The sequence below is a fragment of the Puma concolor genome, chromosome C1 (assembly GCF_028749965.1).
Source record: "Puma concolor isolate L17-30 chromosome C1, mPumCon1.1.hap2, whole genome shotgun sequence".
NCBI lineage: Eukaryota > Metazoa > Chordata > Mammalia > Carnivora > Felidae > Puma > Puma concolor.
In genome coordinates, this window is record NC_141674.1 from 135,783,755 (window position 1) to 135,803,030 (window position 19,276).

General features: G+C 38.2%; 1 protein-coding gene across 11 annotated transcripts in view; it reads right to left on the reverse strand.

Moving 5' to 3' along the window:
- Positions 1-19,276, reverse strand: part of QTMAN (queuosine-tRNA mannosyltransferase) — a 466,550-nt gene that overhangs the window by 18,787 nt on the left and 428,487 nt on the right. Inside the window, exon 15 of one of the 11 annotated variants that reach the window (XR_015255199.1) lies at positions 18,230-18,331. The exons of the other annotated variants lie outside the window; for them this stretch is intronic. The gene's annotated coding sequence lies outside the window, so the exon portion shown is untranslated. The remainder of the gene's footprint in view (positions 1-18,229; positions 18,332-19,276) is intronic. 11 annotated transcript variants of the gene reach the window in all.

Below are 19,276 nucleotides of genomic sequence, written 5' to 3' on the forward strand. Positions count from 1 at the left end.
TGTCTTGCTGTTCTGCTTCTATTTCCTTGGGTGTGCTGTTAGATTTTGTATTGGGGATTTTTCTTGTTTCTTGAGATAGGCCTGGATTGCAATGTATTTTCCTCTCAGGACTGCCTTCGCTGCATCCCAAAGTGTTTGGATTGTTGTATTCTCATTTTCATTTGTTTCTGTGTATTTTTTAATTTCTTCTTTAATTGCCTGGTTGACCCATTCATTCTTTAATAGGGTGTTCTTTAATTTCCATGCTTTTGAAGGTTTTCCAGACTTTTTCCTATGGTTGATTTCAAGTTTCATACCATTGTGGTCTGAAAGTGTGCATGGTATGATCTCAATTCTTTTATACTTATGAAGGGCTGTTTTGTGACCCAGTATGTGATCTATCTTGAAGAATGTTCCATGTGCACTCGAGAAGAAAGTATATTCTGTTGCTTTGGAATGCAGAGTTCTACCTATATCTGTCAAGTCCATCTGGCCCACTTATTGTACCAGAAATTTTGTACGACCAGATTATATCACCTGCATTGTGAAGTTCCAGGTTAAAGCGGATACCATTTATCCCTGTGCATGTTATCATATTGCTCTTATGGTTTGTATATTGTAGTAATTCAGCTGCCTTAATGCCATTTCTACAAAGGAGTTCTTAATCATTTTTTATCCTAAAAAGGAGAGCTTCTCCTTTTATAAGATTTCTAAAGGTTATGCATGATTCTTTTCTTTCTTATTAATAGTATATAGAGAGAAAAAACAAGAACAATAAACTGCCAAGGAAGCATCTCACCCACTAGAGAGAAGTAAGGTGTTGAAAAGCATTCAATGACTCAATAAAAAGCATCACTATTCCCCACAGGAAATGCAAGCAAATTGGAGGGGCCTGAAGAGTCAGGCATGGCCACCGAGACATCCATCCTACAGTTCTGAAGAGCTGAGGAACTGAGGGAAATAGTTTTGTTTCATTACACAAATATAACCATTTCAATATTATCTTAAACTTTAAACAAGAATTCTGATGTACTTTATTTATTTTTTTTTTCAACGTTTATTTATTTTTGGGACAGAGAGAGACAGAGCATGAACGGGGGAGGGGCAGAGAGAGAGGGAGACACAGAATCAGAAACAGGCTCCAGGCTCTGAGCCATCAGCCCAGAGCCCGACGCGGGGCTCGAACTCACGGACCGCGAGATCGTGACCTGGCTGAAGTCGGACGCTTAACCGACTGCGCCACCCAGGCGCCCCAAGAATTCTGATGTACTTTAACATTCACTCATGTACAGCAGCATCTGAGCAATCTGTGTGGTAGAAAAGGGAAGACTGGGGGATTTCAGGAAGTTTGGGGTCTTCTGGAACACTCGTGGCATAGTAGAAAAGGGAGAGAGTATTGCACTCATAAGAAAGGGACACTAGCAGGATTTCTGTGATGGCAGCCTTAGCTAATAAGAAGATCCAGCTCTGCCATAGCCATCAGATCACATCCTTGCCTGCAACGGGCTGACCATTTCTAAGTCATAGAGCATGGAAAAGGGGGGTGAGGAAGGGCATACGCTAAAATAGTAACTGGCAGTCATCCTGGGACCTTGAACCCTGAATGATTTTTTCTTTCTGCATATTTATATTATTCTAACATTATAAAAATGAGCGGGATTGAACTATGTCATCAAAAAAAGCTCCTAAGAAGCAACCAAGGTGTTGCTTGTGAACGGATCCAGTAAGTGAACGGATGAACTGTGGTACGCCGAGTCAATGGAATGTTATTTGGGGCTAAAAACGAGCAAGTGATCAAGCCACGAAAAGACGCGAAGGAAACTTCAGCACAGATTACTAAGTGAAAGAAACCAATCTGAAAGGGCTACATACTGGATGATTCCAAGTACATAACATCCTGGGAAAGGCAAAAATAGCTTAAAAATCAGCAGTTGCCAGGGATTAAGAGAGAGAGGGATGAATAAGCAGAACACAGAGGATATTTAGAGCAGTGAAACTAATACTAGACGATACTATAATGATGTGTGATATATGCCATTATATATTTGTCCAAACCCATAGAATGTACAACATCAAGAGCGAACCCTAAAATAAGCTCTTCACTTTGGGTTACTGTGAGGTGTCAATGTATATGTTCATCAGTTGTAACAAGTGCACATCTAGGATGTCGATTATTGGGGAAGCTGTCCATGTATGGGGGGGGACAGGGTATATGGGAACTCTCAGTACCTTCCTTTCAGTTTTGCTGAGAACCTAAAACTGCTCCAAAAAAACTAGTCTTTAAAAGAAAAACAACTAAAAGTCAGAATAAGAGTGACCAAGTATCATGTGCTCTAAAGAAATTTATAAGCATTGGCCTGGCCTGTCTCTTGTATCCAGTAACTAAACATACACCAGCTTGTTATCTTCTCCAATACTGTAACAAGGAAAGGTTGGCTAAATGTGCTTAAATAACTCATGAGGGTGAAAAAGGTAAATGCTCCATGTAGTCAACCACGTGGCACTCCATGTATCTTCAGAAAAAATTACGATTATAAAAATAAATATCATGTAAGCCATATTTGGAAGAATTACAAAGATGCACCAGAAACATCCTCCAGATGAAGTTTCACAAATTAAGTCATTGACCTGCATGGAGTTGAACACCAAACAAGGTGCCCCTTCTTCTACAAGTAATGAATATTCTTCAAACGGCAAGGGAGCGCCGGCTGCTGTTTGATGCTGATGACATTGAAAATTTAGGAGAACGGAAAGCCCATCATTTTTCATTTGTATGCAAATTTGTCTGTTCCAGAAATTAACCCCTGGACCCCACGTCAGTTTTCATCTCCAGGAATTTTCTTTACCAGCACCACACGGTGTAGTCGTGTCACTATCCTGAGGTCACCAGTTTCCCCAGTTTAAAAACAACCACCATCCCCAAAGTCATAACGGTCCTTTGTTTACCCTCATTACTGGTGGATAAAGAGCCATAGAAGGAAAGGCCTGTTGTAAAATGCACATCTCTGATGGCCGCCCCGGTGCCAGCAGCATTGAAATGCAAACTGCATACTACTTGGGCCAAACAGCTCTCATTGACCACTGCTTCCCAGTCTTAAGGTGAACCCAGGACAATGGACCAATCCTATTACCCTCCTTTTCAGCCAGATCCTCAACTGTTAAAAAGTTCCTTTGTTATTTCCCACCTTAGACAAATGTCACCATCTACATGTGAAGGGGAGAGAGGTGATTGAGGTTTTTAATTGATGTGGATTTAATTATGCTAATTTAGACAGCTGTAAAGCATTTCAGTATAGCTGCATAATAGGACTAGCAAATACAGGCGCCCTTCACTGTAGGGGCTTAATTTTTAACCTAGGTAGCTTTAAAAGAGAAAAGGAGTTCAAAAGCCTGGGCAATTCGAGATTTGTAGAGGGAGGTCCATCCGCCTCAGAAATACTTAGCCGAGTCTCCTGCACCTAAGAGCCTGAAGAAACACTCATTCTTGACTGAAAACTCCAAACTTGTCTCTAATTACAATAGACCGTATTAAATGATGGATTTATCAAGAGATGATGTGAGATAACACTAAACTCGAATTTGGGGATTAAAAATGACCTTTATTTCCATCTCTGGAAATAATCACACAATGAAAATGATGATAAAAATGAGCAAGCATTTTTTTTTAATTTTCTTTTTTTTAAAAGGAAGGGACTTTGTTTGTTTGTTTGTTTAACTTTAATGACAAGGTGAGTTTACCTTACTGTGTATCTAACGTGACTTCCCCTACCAGCAACATGGAGATAAGATATATAGCATCATCAGTGGGAATATAGTATTTGTTTAGCTTTTAAACTGCTGCATAATACTGCTTTGGTGTTTTTGGAGGAGTGGGGGTTGGTGAATAATGCAGCAAACCCTATTTAAGTTGTATTGTAAGAATGACACGGAATCCTATGCACTGTCCTGATGCTGAAGAAATGCCAGCTGGTGAATTCACTGCTCTCGAAGGAGGCTTGGTTTTAAAGGGCAATATTGGACAGGCCAGTATATAATAGTGTGAGTGGAGAGGAGGAAGGAGTTGAAGACCTTTTATGACTTTTTTTTGTGGCTTGCTGAAGTAGGGAGGTCTGAAAATGCTTCACTTCTGTTTCCATTCACCTCTGGGTTAACGCTTTCTTCGGCACTCAAGCTGTCCCTACAGACACTGAAAGTCTCCTCCTAGGAGGCCTATTACATTTCTAGGGGACAAAGAGCTTATAAATGAATCATCTTCCTTTCTCCCGGCCATTTCCTTCTACCCTGTCAGCCTTCTCTTCTGTGCTTCTCCTTTGTCCTATACTAATCAGAGATGTAATTAACTACCAAAGAAAAGAAGCAGGGGCATCTGTCTTGGGTTCCACACAGAGGGTGGAGAGGGACCTTTCCAATCCTGCCCCAGTTTTTGGTGAAAACACAGATTTGGGTTTGAATTTTGACTCTGGGTTTTACTAACCCTTCAGATCTTAGATGAGTTATTTAATTTCACTGACTGAACTGATTTACCAAATGAAATAACATAAGCACTCATAGTTCACACATTTGGTGGTGCTACGTGAGATATAAACAGTGCCTAATATTCTGTCCAGCACACAGGGGCATAAAGGAGTTTGTTGTTTTCCTCTTTTTATCACCCACAATACTTTACACCTCCTCCATCCCGGCACTCCTACCTTCCTTCTCTTTTCATTTGTCCAGTGCCTCTTTATTCATTCCCATCTTATTTTCTCCACTCCTAAAAATTTACTCTTCGACCGTTTTCATGTCCTTCTCTCCTTTTGCCAATTTATTACATAATTTTTGTTCTTTTGGTTATTTCTCGCAAATTCTTTCAGTATCTTCCTCTCATTTTTGCCCCCTTGGAGAGTTACAACAAGAGTGGAGAAGGGAGAAAGTTGTTAAAATGGGGATCTTAAAGGAATGGAGAGAAAAATAACGTTTAAGAACTTTATGGATGAAATTCTGAAATTCCTTTGCCTAAAGGAATTGAAAATAGTATGTTGGCCGATATAAAGCTATACAAATTATTTCATTCTATCTCTATGCCATAAACGTAATCTAAAATATGGAAATCAGGTATGTAAAAACAATATGAAAAAGTGGCAACTCAGATTACTTGAGGATTTGATTCTAGCAGCCATACGATTCTGTTCTTAAAAGGTATAGAAAAGGCAAGAACAGTAAAGACGGTAGCAGTCTTTCGACAATGTTTTAATAAAATGCATTCACAATCATATAATAACAATCATGGGATTTTTGTTTCTAGCAACATGACAAGCTGAAGCAACACAAATAAATCTTTCTCTCCTAAATTGTGGGGATGCTGGATACAATATAACAAAAATTATAATACATAGTGAAGTTTGAAAGGAAAATGAAATTGCTTCAGAAATAAAGAAGAAATTTGTGGTCAGAGTGATAAGCACATATCTGACAAGACAGTCACTGTGGAAGATACTGGTTTAGGTAAGCAGCAAGAATATTTGCTTCTGCTTGCTACAGGGGAAGAAATAAATTCTCAGCAAATATTAAACCCCCAAAGATGAGCCTTATGCAAGTGTCCATTCATACGGAGTTATTTGAAAATCTCAAATAAAGAATATGATGTACAGGAAAAAACAAAGTGAACTTGACAAAGCCAAATCCCGAACCTAGGTATAAGGACTCTGGCACAGCCTGGGGTCTCAACAATCTTACAGCTGAAGAAAAACCCACAATACCAAAATGACAAGCCACACAAGAAAACAGATTTCTGAAAGGGAGAATCAGGGGACACAACAGAAAGGCTAGTACCCTTATGACTTTAATGTAATAAAGTAATCCACAAGAATCTACAAAATAGTATGTTTAGAATGATAAAATCGATTAGAGAAGGAATAGCTATGAAAATGAAACAAAATATAATTTTAAAAAAGGAAAGGCAAACTTGAAAAATAACCAAATAAAACTTGAAGAAATTTAAAAATATGTTCATTGAAATGAAAATCCTCAATGGATGAGCTGCTCAGTGGCTAAAGAGCCATTGCATAAACTGGAAGACATGTCAAAGGAAGAAATTATCCCTAATTAGTACAGAAGGAAGGAGATCAAATGCGATTTTCTTACTGCTGAGAGACATGAAGGAAAGAATGAGATGGTCAAACATATGCCTAATAAGAATCACAGAAGGGAGCTCCTGGTGGCTCAGTCAGTTAAGTGTTCGACTCTTGGTTTTGGCTCAGGTCACAATCTCACGGTGTATGGGTTTGAGCCCCGACTAGGGCTTTGCAATGACAGTGTGGGGCCTGCCTGGGATTCTCTCTCTCCCTCTCTCTCTGACCCTCCCCCACTCATTCTCTCTGTCTGTCTCTCTTAAAATAAATAAATAAATGAATGCAAATAAATGAATTATAGGGGATGAAATAAATACAAACAAACCCATATCTAGATACAATATAATAGAAATAAATAATGCTAAATTTAAAAATACATATATATTAAAAGAAACTGGAAAGAAAACTTAGATTAACTAAAGTACAATTAGCTGAAGCAAACTTTGCATCAATAAAATAGAACCAGCAGAAAATGGAAGAAGATACTCAAAAATGCTGTGGAAAAAACAACTGTCACTTTAAAATTTTATATTCAAATCAATTATAATTAAAGGAGAAGAAGATGATAAAGAGATTGTTGAGTAGAAACTGATAGGGTTGACCATTTTCAGATTCCTTACTGAAAGAACCACTAAAGGATGTTCTTCAGTAAGAAGAACATTGAACCAGAAGAAAGGAGAGACACGAATCAAATAATTTAGTAAATATGTGGGTAAATCGAAATAAATACTGCAGTAAAAATATAATAACTTCGTTTAGGAGACAAAACAAAGAGAAGCGAAATAAGATATTGATGGTAGAGGAGTGTAGTGATTGGAAATTAAAACAAGTATTTCAAGTGTTCTTGTTAAAAAAAATGGAAGACTAGAAATAGAAAATATGGTTCCCATTTAATAACAAAAAAGGGGGAAATGCAAGCAATCTAAATAGGAATAGGGGAAAAATTAGAAAGTGAAACACGGTAAGTAGAAATCATAAACGCAATTTGAAATCATAGGAAGTCCAAATATTTCATTCATCTCAGCAAAGTTGTGTGAATTAGGTCTAACACATTGAAACCTCGTTAGCCTACATCATGTTTCTATATCATGTTTCTATAACTAGTTGTAAGGAAGTCTTGGACATAATAGTTTGGGGAATTCTACTTGGAGAAGAACAGCTAAAATGAATAGTTAGAATTCAGTGACAGCACAATTACTGACTTCCCTTAGGATAAATTATGCAGCAACCAAAGTCAGACAAATAAAAAATGATGGTGTGGTACACAAGAAAGCTCATTGGACCAAACCAGGAAATGTGTGATTTTGTTCTAGATCTGCTACTAATTTTGTGATCTTAGAAAACTGATTGATCCCTTCTAGTTCTCTATTTCATCCCGGATACAATGAGGGGTTTAGAGTTTTTGTTAAGCTTTCCTTTGTCAAATAAAAAGACCATGATACTTTGAGGTGATAAGAAAAGCAAGGGCAAGAGGTATTCTAGGTCCTCCCTTTTCACACCCTCGTATATCCCTCCCACCTCTACAACTGGACTTCACTAATTTTAGTATGTCTGTTAATCAGAAGAAGGGTTGTTTCCAATGGGTTCTGTGGCAGACACCATTAATTGACTCTCCAATAGCCATCCCTTCCCTTCTTTACAAAAAAAGAATACGAATTTTGAGCAGATTGGCACTAGGCCTATTTCAATACTTTTCTGATACCCTTCGCTAAAAAAAACTAAATCAACTGAGTAAAATTTAAAGATCTTTTTGGCTTTATTCAACAATTCATGAATCAGGCAAAATCCCATTTACCAGATAGAAAGAAGTTCTAATGAGCTATACAAAATGGAATACTTCTATGGGCAGAAGGAAGCAGGATAAAAAAGTTATTAGCAAAGAGTAGATTATTTCAGACCAGGCCACCTTTCCATGGTGGATAGAAGGGGTCTATCGGGCAGATAACCTTACTGGTGCTGACCAGGTAATTCCAAATTGACTGGTTAAAGGTCACATCCCGGGGAGAGGCCGAAACTACAATTAGGTTAGATATTAAGTCTTGATTTGCTATATGGGGCTTAGCACAAGTGACTCTGTTTTGGACCTGTTGTCTCTTTTTTAACATGTGCTAGGAAAGGCCATGTGACACAGATCTATCCAATGAGACAGAGTTGGAAGGCCAATAAGGATGTCTGGGAAAGCTTTGGCTTTCTTGATGTGTAGCAACCATCTTGTAGCCATAAGGCAACATAGCTGAGGAAAGAAACGAGAGAACTGTATTGAAATATGTCCTGATATTATTGAACTATTGACCCCAGACCAGCAGCTACCTTCCTCCAGACATTTTGTTAAGGAAGATAACGAAACCTCCATTGTTTAAGCCAAGTTTTCAGGTTTCTGTAACGTCTAGCCGAACATATTCTTAAATGATAAAGAATGATTTATTAAGGTTTGATTGTGTGTGTGCAGAGCCATTAGTGATGAATCATAAAACTAGACAAATTAAAACATGAATTCAGAAAAGTAAAGTCGAATATTGAATCCCATCTGTACTTTGCATAATGAAAGATATTTTAAATGTGTTACTGAAAATTAAAACAAACAAATAAATATATTTACTTATATTTCTAGATACTGATTGTACAAACTTGTAACTAAACTTTCAATACATGAATACTCTTCAAGGTTACCTGATCAGTTTGAAGCAGATGTTATAAGTATGGTAAAACATCTGATGCTTAAACCTTTGAAATCTGAGAGACACTTTAGTAAATGGGTAGGGCAAATAGAAAGTGTAGAATATGTGATTTTCTTTCATTTTATGCACTTGGACTTTTAGCACCGGCAGAATTCAGGCATTAAAAAACCCATGTCATTGAGCTTCAATCTGATGTTGAACGGTCTGAATATTTTGTATCCTGTAAAATATAACAGATTTACATACCATTCATCATCAATAAACATACATTCCTAAGTTTTGATCCATTTAGTTGGAATGTCTTAAATATAGAGGTTCAACTAGTGTTCTCACCTAAGCTTATTGAGGATATTTCCCGACGTTTCTGATTTTTCATGGACTAATCAGTACTGATTCCAAGATATATTTGAGATGCCTGCTTTAATAGTTTCTTTAAAACCTTTACCATGGATCAAAAAATGACTGTCACACATTCTGTATGCATGTTTGAAAACTTGGTTTGCTGGGCTAAAACAGAGATAGAGAAAAGGCAAATCTCATTCCAACATTTAGTGCCTAGAGAGGGAAAATTTTATTAATAGCAAAATGACATTGAGGTGCTGTTTTAAAAATGGGCTTCTTCTTATGTAGAGTTCCAACTGGGGCAGGGGTTGGGACAGGAGGCCAGGTGCTTTCCTGTTTATTTTTTAAAAAGTCAGAAACCTGTTCATTTTTAAGGGAAGGAATCAGAAAGCCATGTGATGCAAAGGAAGATAGCATGGACTGCAGCCTCAGACAGATTTGGTTGCAAATTCACTCACATTACTTTACTTAATATATAGTCACTGAGTCATTACCACATTCAAAGTACTTCGCTAGGGCCCAGAGATAAAATGATGAACAAAATAGCTGCATTTCTTGATCTCATGCAACTTACAGTCCAGTCCAGAAAACTCATTTCAAGAAATGCTCGCACACAAATGGATACTATGAAAAAAATGATCGGGAGCTTGCAGCTATAAGTGGTCCTGATTCAGTCCGGGGCAAGAGAGAAATGAGTCCCTAAAGAGAACGTTCAGGCTGCAATTTAAAAGATATAAAGAAAAAAAACCCTGAAGCAGGGTCAAGTTTCCACGCCAAGGGTACAGCATGCATGGCAGTCCTGAGGTGAAGGCGAGTTCAGTCCATTCAAGCAAGTAATGAGCGACTCTGTCTGGGTATCTTAGTCAAGAAGAGAGTCATCTCTTGCTTTCTGAGTAACCATTGGCAAGTTACTGGACCTCGTTAAATCTCAGGGTCCAACTCTGCAGGATATTGTGATTATTAAATGGTATAAATGAAATTCTACGGTGATAATTCAATATTGTGAAATTAAATGTTAATTAAGTGATGACTTTCTGTACATAAAAGGGCCTGGCATCTAGTAGATGCTGAATAAAACTAAGTTCCCTTTCCTTTTCTCAAGCTGAAATTATACTAAGTCATTCTCGTTTTTATCTCATTGGAAGCGGTAACTTCAGATATAATGAAACTTTTCATATGATTGACTGTCTGATATTCCATGTGCCAATTCAAAGCCATCTCATGTTTATTTATTTAAGGTATTCTTAGTCTTGTCACTCATTTCTCAGATCAACTAGTTAGTTTCCATTCTTATAATCTCTGATTATATTCGATACAGTGCCTTTTCTTATCAGAGCTCACTATCTTTTTGAGCCCACTACCCTGGTCTATTAGGGTTCTCCAGGGAAACAGACCAAGGGGATATGAATATACGTAGAAAGAGAGAGGGATTTATTTTAAGGAATTGGCTCAGGAGATTGTGGGGCCTAGCGAGTTTGCAATCTACGGATCAGGCAGCAGGCTGGAGACCCAGGAAAAAGTTGATGCTGCATCTTGATAACGAAGGCAGTCTGGAGGCCGACTTCCTTCTTTGTGGAGGGACCTCAATCTTTTCTCTTAAGGCTTCAACTGACTGGATGAGGGCTAGCTACATTATGGACAGTAATCTGCTTTTCTCAAAGTCTACTGATTTAAACGTTAATCACATCTACAAAATATCTTCACAGCAACATGTAGACTGCTGTTTCACACAAAAAACTGGGTACCCTAACCTAGCCAAGTTGACACAGAAAATTAACCATCACACCTGGTCATGCAGATTCAGTTCAATTCAGAGAAGTACTTTTCCCAAAGGCTGCTGTCTCCCGTCAGGGCCTGGATCTCTGGGGTGCCTGAGGAGACAGGACTTCTCCCCAGGGGAATGATTGCATGCCAGCTGACCTCTAAGCCAGTCTCAGAGACACGTGAATTCAAGACATCAGGGAAGGCCACAGTGAGAGAGGTTCAGAGACTGAAATGCATCCTCACAGGAAGCAGGAAGTGAGCAGGGATCACGAGGCAAAGGAAGGCTTGGTTGCCTAGAAGTCAGGGGGAGAAAGGAGTCTCGGGAGTGTACAAGTGTGAAGCAGCAGAAGAGCTACCAACAGAGAGGGTCACAAGGACCCACGAGGATGGTAACACTCAACAATAGGAAGCTGCAGACACTGTTGTTGAGAAGACAAGATAACTGGATCTCCAGAGGCGCATTCTTCGCCAAGCGATGTATCAGTTTCCACCTGAGTCCTGAATGTGCAGCTGTTGTTAGGCCTGAACAATGCTCCAGTACCCCCAGTCCTATGACTGTAAAATTACTATTCTTCCATATTGTCATATATTGTCTTTGTCCGTTTGGAGGGCTATAACAACACCACAGACAGGATTAACTTAAAAACAGCAGATACTGATTTCTCACACTTCTGGAGACTGATGTCCAAGATCAAGGTGCCAGCACCGATTCTGGCGAAGGCCTGTTTTCTGGTTCATAGAAAGCCATCCTCTCCTTGTGTTCTCACACGGTTGAAGGGGTGAGGGGGGGTATTAATCCCATTTGTGACGGCTCCACTCTCATGACTTAATCACCTCTTGAGGGCCCTGCCTCCTAATATTATCACATCGTGCATTAGGATTTCAACATCTGCATTTGGAGGGGGACACAAAACAAGCATTCAGATCATAGTGTTTTCTGGCTGCGGACCTTGGCTTGCCTCCCTACCCACCTTGGGCAATGATTTTGAAATTTGAGGCCCAGTTTTCACATCTGTAAAGTGGAAATAATAATAGTACAGCCGTAGTGAAAATTTAACGAGATAATCAATATACCAAAAGCTATTAATATTGTGGTTGGCCAAGAGTAAGTGTTTAATAAATGTCAACTGTTATCATAAATCCATCTCCTCCATCAGAACCATGTTGGGGGCACCTGGGGGCTCAGTCGGTTGAGCGTCCGACTTGAGCTCAGGTCATGATCTTGCCATGTGTGTTCAGGCCCCGCATCGGGCTCTGTGCTGACAGCTGGGAGTCCGGAGCCTGCTTTGGATTCTGTGTCTTCCTCTCTCTCTGTCCTTCCCCCACTCATACTCTCTCTCTCAAAAATAAATAAACATAAAAAAAAAAAAAAAAGAACCATGTTGGAAAGTTAATCTCTTGGCCACTACAAATGCCTCTCTTTGTGCATGTGTATTTGACATTTTTAATTCTGTGTATGTTAGTATATTTCTATCATATTTCATTTGTGTTTGTCCTGTACCTTCTGTATTTTCCACTAAAAGTCAGGATCTTACAATATGTCTCATACTTCCCAGAATGCCTCACAATTCCTAGTGATGATTATTAAAATTAACAAACGTTTATTGAGAACATACTACATTCAGTGTCCCATACCAGGTGCTATTCACTACAGTGGACTAATATAGTTATCAATACGGAACATTTTCATAAAGTTTGCATACAAAGTCTCACCACCAAAGTGAGAGTATAACAGTATAAACCTGGAGGCCACACGACTGGGTGACTAGACAAACTCAAGATTCAGTAAGTCATATTCAGTTTTCAACATTTATGAAACGCCTGCTTTATGCAAGCAGGACACTCCTGAGCTTCAAAGGTGTTATACATTGACTTGACATAAAGATGTATTCTTCTCTGTTTAGACATTTTTGTTTGAAGAGGTGATCTATGATTTCAATTTTGATCAGATGTTAGCAGCATTCCTGACACTAAACAGACACAGCAAGTTGCTAATCACAGCAAGGGTCACTTATTTTCTCTATTGAGTGAAAGAAACATGACAGCTCTCTGTTCATAATGCCAAATTCAAAAACCCATTTTCTTTTTAAAACCCGAGTATCACGTTCCCTCTAACCACACCTCTCCTTTAAACCTGGTATTCGCTTCTCTCGCCATAGTTTGCAAGGCCCTGCTTAGTAAATAAAACGTGCTATCTGCAGGAATTGAGGGTTAAAGGAAAACTGAGCTCCATAACCAGGTCCTATGAGCAGAGGGGTCGATTATGTCCTCAGAATTGCTACATGCATTCTCCATGGGCCCTCCTTCCCCACAGAACCCAAAGAGCGAAACAGAGTATCTTCCCGTGAATACGTTATCAGTACTAACTTGAGAGCCTTGCTGTTGACAATATTGATTGTATTTCACTCCCTTCCTGTGATCTAAAACCAGATCCAACACCCCTGGGCCCACACTGGGGATGTACAGCAGCTGAAGGGCCAACTGCCAATGGATCTGGAACAGAGTCTTTCCAGCCCCGGCACCTGACTTCCTGGCTGCCTCCCGTTCAGGTCTCATTGGTTGATGCGGCAGCTGTGGTTCTGACAATGAGCTTGGTGTTGGGTCAAGTTTTTGTCTGGCTGACTTACTCCCTTGTATGCCATTTTCCTTGACTCACCCTTGATTACAGGGAATGTTCTTTATTACCTTTTAAAATCATATGATATCCATAAGCAAAGCTTTGGATTAGAATTTTTGAAGGCATTACCCATGACTGATTTTTTTTTCAAAGCTGAAATGCAAGAAGTAGAGCCAGAGTCAGCCCAAACCCTGTGTTTAGCCCAGCAGTGTATCAAATATCATTTGTAACTTCAGAATCGAATGCACAGATTTGTTTTCCCTTCCTAGGAACCTGGATGCAATGTCTGCCTGTGTAAACAATTTATAAATGCAAAAGTAGTAAGCATTTTATGCATTAGAAAGGGTGTGAGAATCTTCCTTTCCCCAAAACTGTAAAAGACTAAATATTGTGTTATACATAGCAAATGTGAAATAAAAAGAAGTATAACTCTATCGATATAACAGAGCTTTATACAATAGTTATAAGATAAGTCACTTGTAAAACTTGCTTACGCAAGGAAAACACTCTCAGTGTTGTTTTTTTAAATCACAGAACACCATCGCCCTGTGATAATTAATGTCCATGGTATGAAAATTCTATGTGATATAATTTATTTCTGCTTTGTTATAAAAAAGGTAAATTGACTGCCAGCACTAGAGATGTTGAAAATAATGCTGCATATGTTGAAAAAATAATTCATTGCTTTTATTGATTCTGCTAATTATACATTGATATCTTTAAAGAACTATCATTATGGTTTATCATATATATATATTTATATACATAAAATATCTAAATATTACAGAAATATACAAAGTAGAAACTAAGAGTCCTGCAGAAACTCTTATGCACCAGTCTGGTGAATATTCCTTCAAACTTTTCTCTTCATATTCTAATGTACATGGACATAATTTTTACCAAAATGAGAGCATACTATAATTCCTCTTTGTGATTTCATTTTTTAAAATTATATTTAATATTAAAAATTTTTTTTAATGTTTATTTATTTCTGAGACAGAGAGAGACAGGGCATGGGGCGGGGGGGGGCGGGGCAGAGAGCAAGGGAGACACAGAATCCAAAGCAGGCTCCAGGCTCTGAGCTGTCAGCACAGAGCCTGATGCGGGGCTCAAACTCACAGACCGTGAGATCGTGACCTGAGCCGAAGTCGGCCGCTCAACCGACTGAGCCACCCAGGCGTCCCATATTTAATATTTCTTAGAAATCTCTTCTCTTTCATGATGTCTAAAACTGTCTCATTCTTCAAAACAAAACAAAACAAAACAAAACAGGGGCACCTGGGTGTCTCAGTTGGTTAAGCGCCCAACTTAGGCTCAGGTCATGATCTCATAGTTCAAGAGTTTAAGCCCCACATCAGGCTCTGTGCTGACAGCTTGGAGCCTGGAGCTTGTGTCTCCCAAGCTCTCTGCCCCTTCCCCACCCCTGCTTGCTCACTCTCTCTCTCTCTCTCTCTCTCTCAAAAATAAATAAACATTAAAAAAAAAACTATCTCATTCTTTGAATATGTATAAGTATTATAGTAAGGGATTTATGGGCTCTGAACCAAATGTCTCGGTTGGATCTGAATTTTAGTTCTACCATTAGTAATTCTGTGATTTTTGACATGTTACTTAATTTCTCTGGACTTCACTTCCTAAACCCATAAAATGTGATGGTAACAACATCTACCCAAAAATAGTTTCTGTGTGGAAAGAAGAGGTGCTGTTTAGCACTTGGTAGGCCAGCAACTATGGCCATGCTGCTGCCATGGACGATGGATATCTTGTTAGCAATGCAGTGTTGATAGGCATTTAGATTGCAGTTTTTATTCTCACACATGATGCAATAGTGACCATCCTTCTCACTACAGCTGTACCAATGTTTTAAGTATTCCTAAAGGTCAAATTTTTGGAAGTACAATTTCTTGATCATAGGTGACACACATTTTTTTCAGCTGATAGATACTCCAGAGTAACTATCTCCAAAACTATTTACGCTATAAATCAGAGAAAAAAATAGAGTCAATTTGGGATTAGGAGAAATACTTTGTTAAATCTTTTTCCTGTACATAAAAATGCACAGTATTTTTTTTTTTTACAAACAAGCTGGGGATTGCCATAACACAACATATAATAAGTTAACACTTATATTATCCATAAAAATCAGAAACCATTTTCTATAATTCCCACCATGCTCACATTTCTGTAAGACTTTGAGCCCTCTTTCCCCAGAGAAAGAATTCATAGCATCTTATCTATTTTAACTATGAACTGTTACTATGATAATAAGTGACTATGAACTGCAGAAAATGATATTCCATCAGGCAACTACTCATAAATACCTACCAATCAGATATGTAACAAATGTTTATGGAAATTAAGAAGTTGAGATATGGAATTATGTCATCTTCTACAAGTATGGTAACGTTTCTGAAACCCAAATCGAACACATCCCTTGACAACCCTACCATATATTCAGAATTGAGATTGTTCCAAGCTGCTTTCTGTAGTTAATCAGATCTCAAAGAGGAGGAAATCACTGTGATACCAATCCCCTTAATGTTTAGTAATAGATGTTATATGGTGGCATGAGAGAGTATTCCTTCAAACAGTAAGCACTGAATTTAACAGTGCCTGGAAATACTTATATATTTATTTCTAGCTCTTTGGCATAAAGCTAATTTGAGGCTTTGTCAGGGATAATAACATCTGAATCAATGACAGCATAAGAGTAAGTAGATCTCTCTTTATCAAGATAAAGTCTATAAGGGAGAAGAAATTTTTTTCTCTACTTTTCTAGGTTTGTTGGCTGGTCTAAGAAATTTTTTAAGTTAATTTATTTAATTTGAGAGGAAGAGCAAGAGAGCAGGGGAGGAGCAGAGAGAGAGGGAGAGAGAGAATCCCAAGCAAGCTCCGCACTGTCAGTGCAGAGCCCAGCATGGGGCTTGATCTCATGAACCATGAGATCGTGACCTGAGCTGAAATCAAGAGTTGGACACTTAACTGACTGAGCCACCCCATGACTGGTCTCATAATTATATTGACATAAGACAGATTAACAAGAGAAAAATAAATTTAATTGCACATGTACAGGAGCCCCATAAAAATATGAGACCCAAGGGCAAGTCAAACAGCTGAGGCTTATATGCCATCCTGAACTAAGGAATGAGATAGGGGCCTGGTCTTTAAAGGAAAGGAAGGCAATTCATTAGGCAACAAGAAAAGCAGATGTTTGGTTAAGTAGATGTTTGTTCTGCCATACAGATAGGTCTTTCAGATAAAAGCTACAATAGCTTTCTGATAATCACTTTCTTTCTGGATCAAGCCCCCTATCTATATCATTTTGGGGAGTCAAGGAGAGGAAAAGGTTTTTCTTTAGTCTGCTGGATCTTGGTCACCTTCAGCTCAAAATAACCCACTTGCCAAAGTGGCATATTTTAGGGTCCCATAGTTTGCTCTCCTTCAAGCCAAAAAAATTTTTAAATAATGAAGAGGTTTTGCATCACATGAATAGAAAGGTAAAGATAGTCACATAGAAGAAGTTCCCATGGGTAAATCTGTTCTTTTTACATACAACAGCAAATACTGTGTTCTTTACAAAGTTTTATTGTTTCCACACTCATTGGTTAAATGCCCTATTATTTCTGCACAATGAAGTTTTGAAGTGAAACAAATAAAAACATTTGAATATTACAATGGAGAATTTTATTCTACCCTTTCTCAAAATAGGTTAATAGGTGGCACTGATACTTTGAAGGCAGTTGAATTTTCGAATTTTTTGAATGCATTCGAACTTTGAATGCAGTTGAATTTTCCTTTCTAAAAATGGGAATTGGGGGCCAAATAAAAAACGAATGCACATGTATATTTAAAGAAGAGTTACTCAAAAACAATGCTTACTTTATCTAGTTTCATATTTAACAGATTTTAAACATAATCAATTCTCTATCCGGTCTCTTAAACTATAATTTGTCTACAATAATAAAGCCTAATTCTTTGGAAATAATGCTCTGCTAGCATAATTGGCATTATAGAGTTTTAAAGTATATTATAGAATATTCTGTCACTCAACACTAAATTGAAATTTTAAAGAAAATGATGGAAATAGCTGTAAGGGGGAAAAAGTAGCCTTTTAAATCTAATTTGTTATGCACTGCAGTAGGGTAATGGATGCAATGGAAGTTCTTTTATTGACTTCCCATGTCCAAAAGGTATTTAGGTAGCAAAAGATGTTAAGCAGACCCCCTGCAATCCCCTTTTAACTGAAGATAGCAGGAAATAAGGAATATAGGTCTGTGTCCTCCTGATTTTTTATTTCCTTAGGAGTACAACTTATGCAAAGGACACCTTAGGCTGCTTAGCAGATCACAAAGGGTGCACTGGACCCCCTTGCTGTCTGCTTAAATAGAGTGATCTAAAGGATGGCTGAAACCATACCGGGAGTTCAATCCTTCAGGTGGGTCTTTTCAAATTCCAATAGTGAGGAGTTACTGGAGAATTGGTAAGGATTTCACTAGGTCCCAGCAGGTTTGAGATCAAAAGCTTTGGTTAAATAGAAGCCTGTTGGGAAATCTTAAAACCTCTTTGTAATGTAACTTTAAAAAGTTAATACAAAGAACCCTTAGACTGAAGCTCCTAACAGCGCGAACAAAGAGTATATCAAAACTGATTCCATTAAGAGAAAGCGGACATACAAATTCACTTAATTTAAAGAGCAATCCGTTATATTACTTTGTGAGAGAATGGAACTTATACCATACCATCGAGCCCATTTAGAAGATGTGCTCATTTCTTGTTACATATGCCAGACTTCATTCTTTGTCATTCAGATATGCTTTTTAAACAACATATATATTCATTTTCTGAAAAGAGAGAGAGCAACGTGCATTTAAATTCACTCCTAAAGAAGATACTTTTAAAACAAATTAAAATTAAACTTGATGGGGACCCATCAGTCAGTTGGTTATCTCTTTTTCATGGTGTCAAATTGCTAATTGCCCATTCTCCTTAAAATAATAAACCTTCAATTGATATTGATTGGTAGATCATTAATGAGTGCATTAATTATAATATAATTTTTATAATTAATACCAATCCATTTCTTCACAAGTCACACACTTTTATTAACTGAACTCATCCATTAATGGTGTAGTGGAAATATTTTGCTCAGTCAACAACGACTCCCCCTCCCCCGAATCTTTATTTGGTTTTAGAGTCTAAATTTTACAGTTAGTTTTGAATCTTTCAAAGCACTTTCATGTACCCAGTGTGTCTCATATTTTCACATTAGGCATGTGGGATGGGCGGGTTAGGGGTTGTTTCCCTTTTTGTTTTTAATAAATAGGGACACTGAAGCACACTGGTAGGACAAATAATGTACTCTTGATTGCACAGCGTTTTGAGATGGCTTGGACTAGAACCTTTAGCTCCCAATGTCAAGCGTATAAATTTTTCAAGTGAGCAATGTCTCCCAGATCCCAGAAGGTAATTATAGCTTAAGTTAAAAGATAAACTGAAGTTTATTAACGTTAAGAGTTTATTTGAGCAACAATCGATTCAAATAGGGGCAGAATCCAATCTAGCAGATAGAAAGGAGCTCTGAGGAGCTTTACTAAATGAAAGACATTTATAGGCTGATGGGAGCAGGAGCCGGAAGTTATACTAAACAAAAAAAGGGAGCTGGTTATTCCTAGGTCACTTCCCTTTAGGGGATAGCAGGGGCCTATCTAGTGCTGATTGGGGGATACCTAGCTGATTGGTTTAAGATTCCATTTCTGGAAGTGCCGAAACTATAAGTCTCGGTTTTG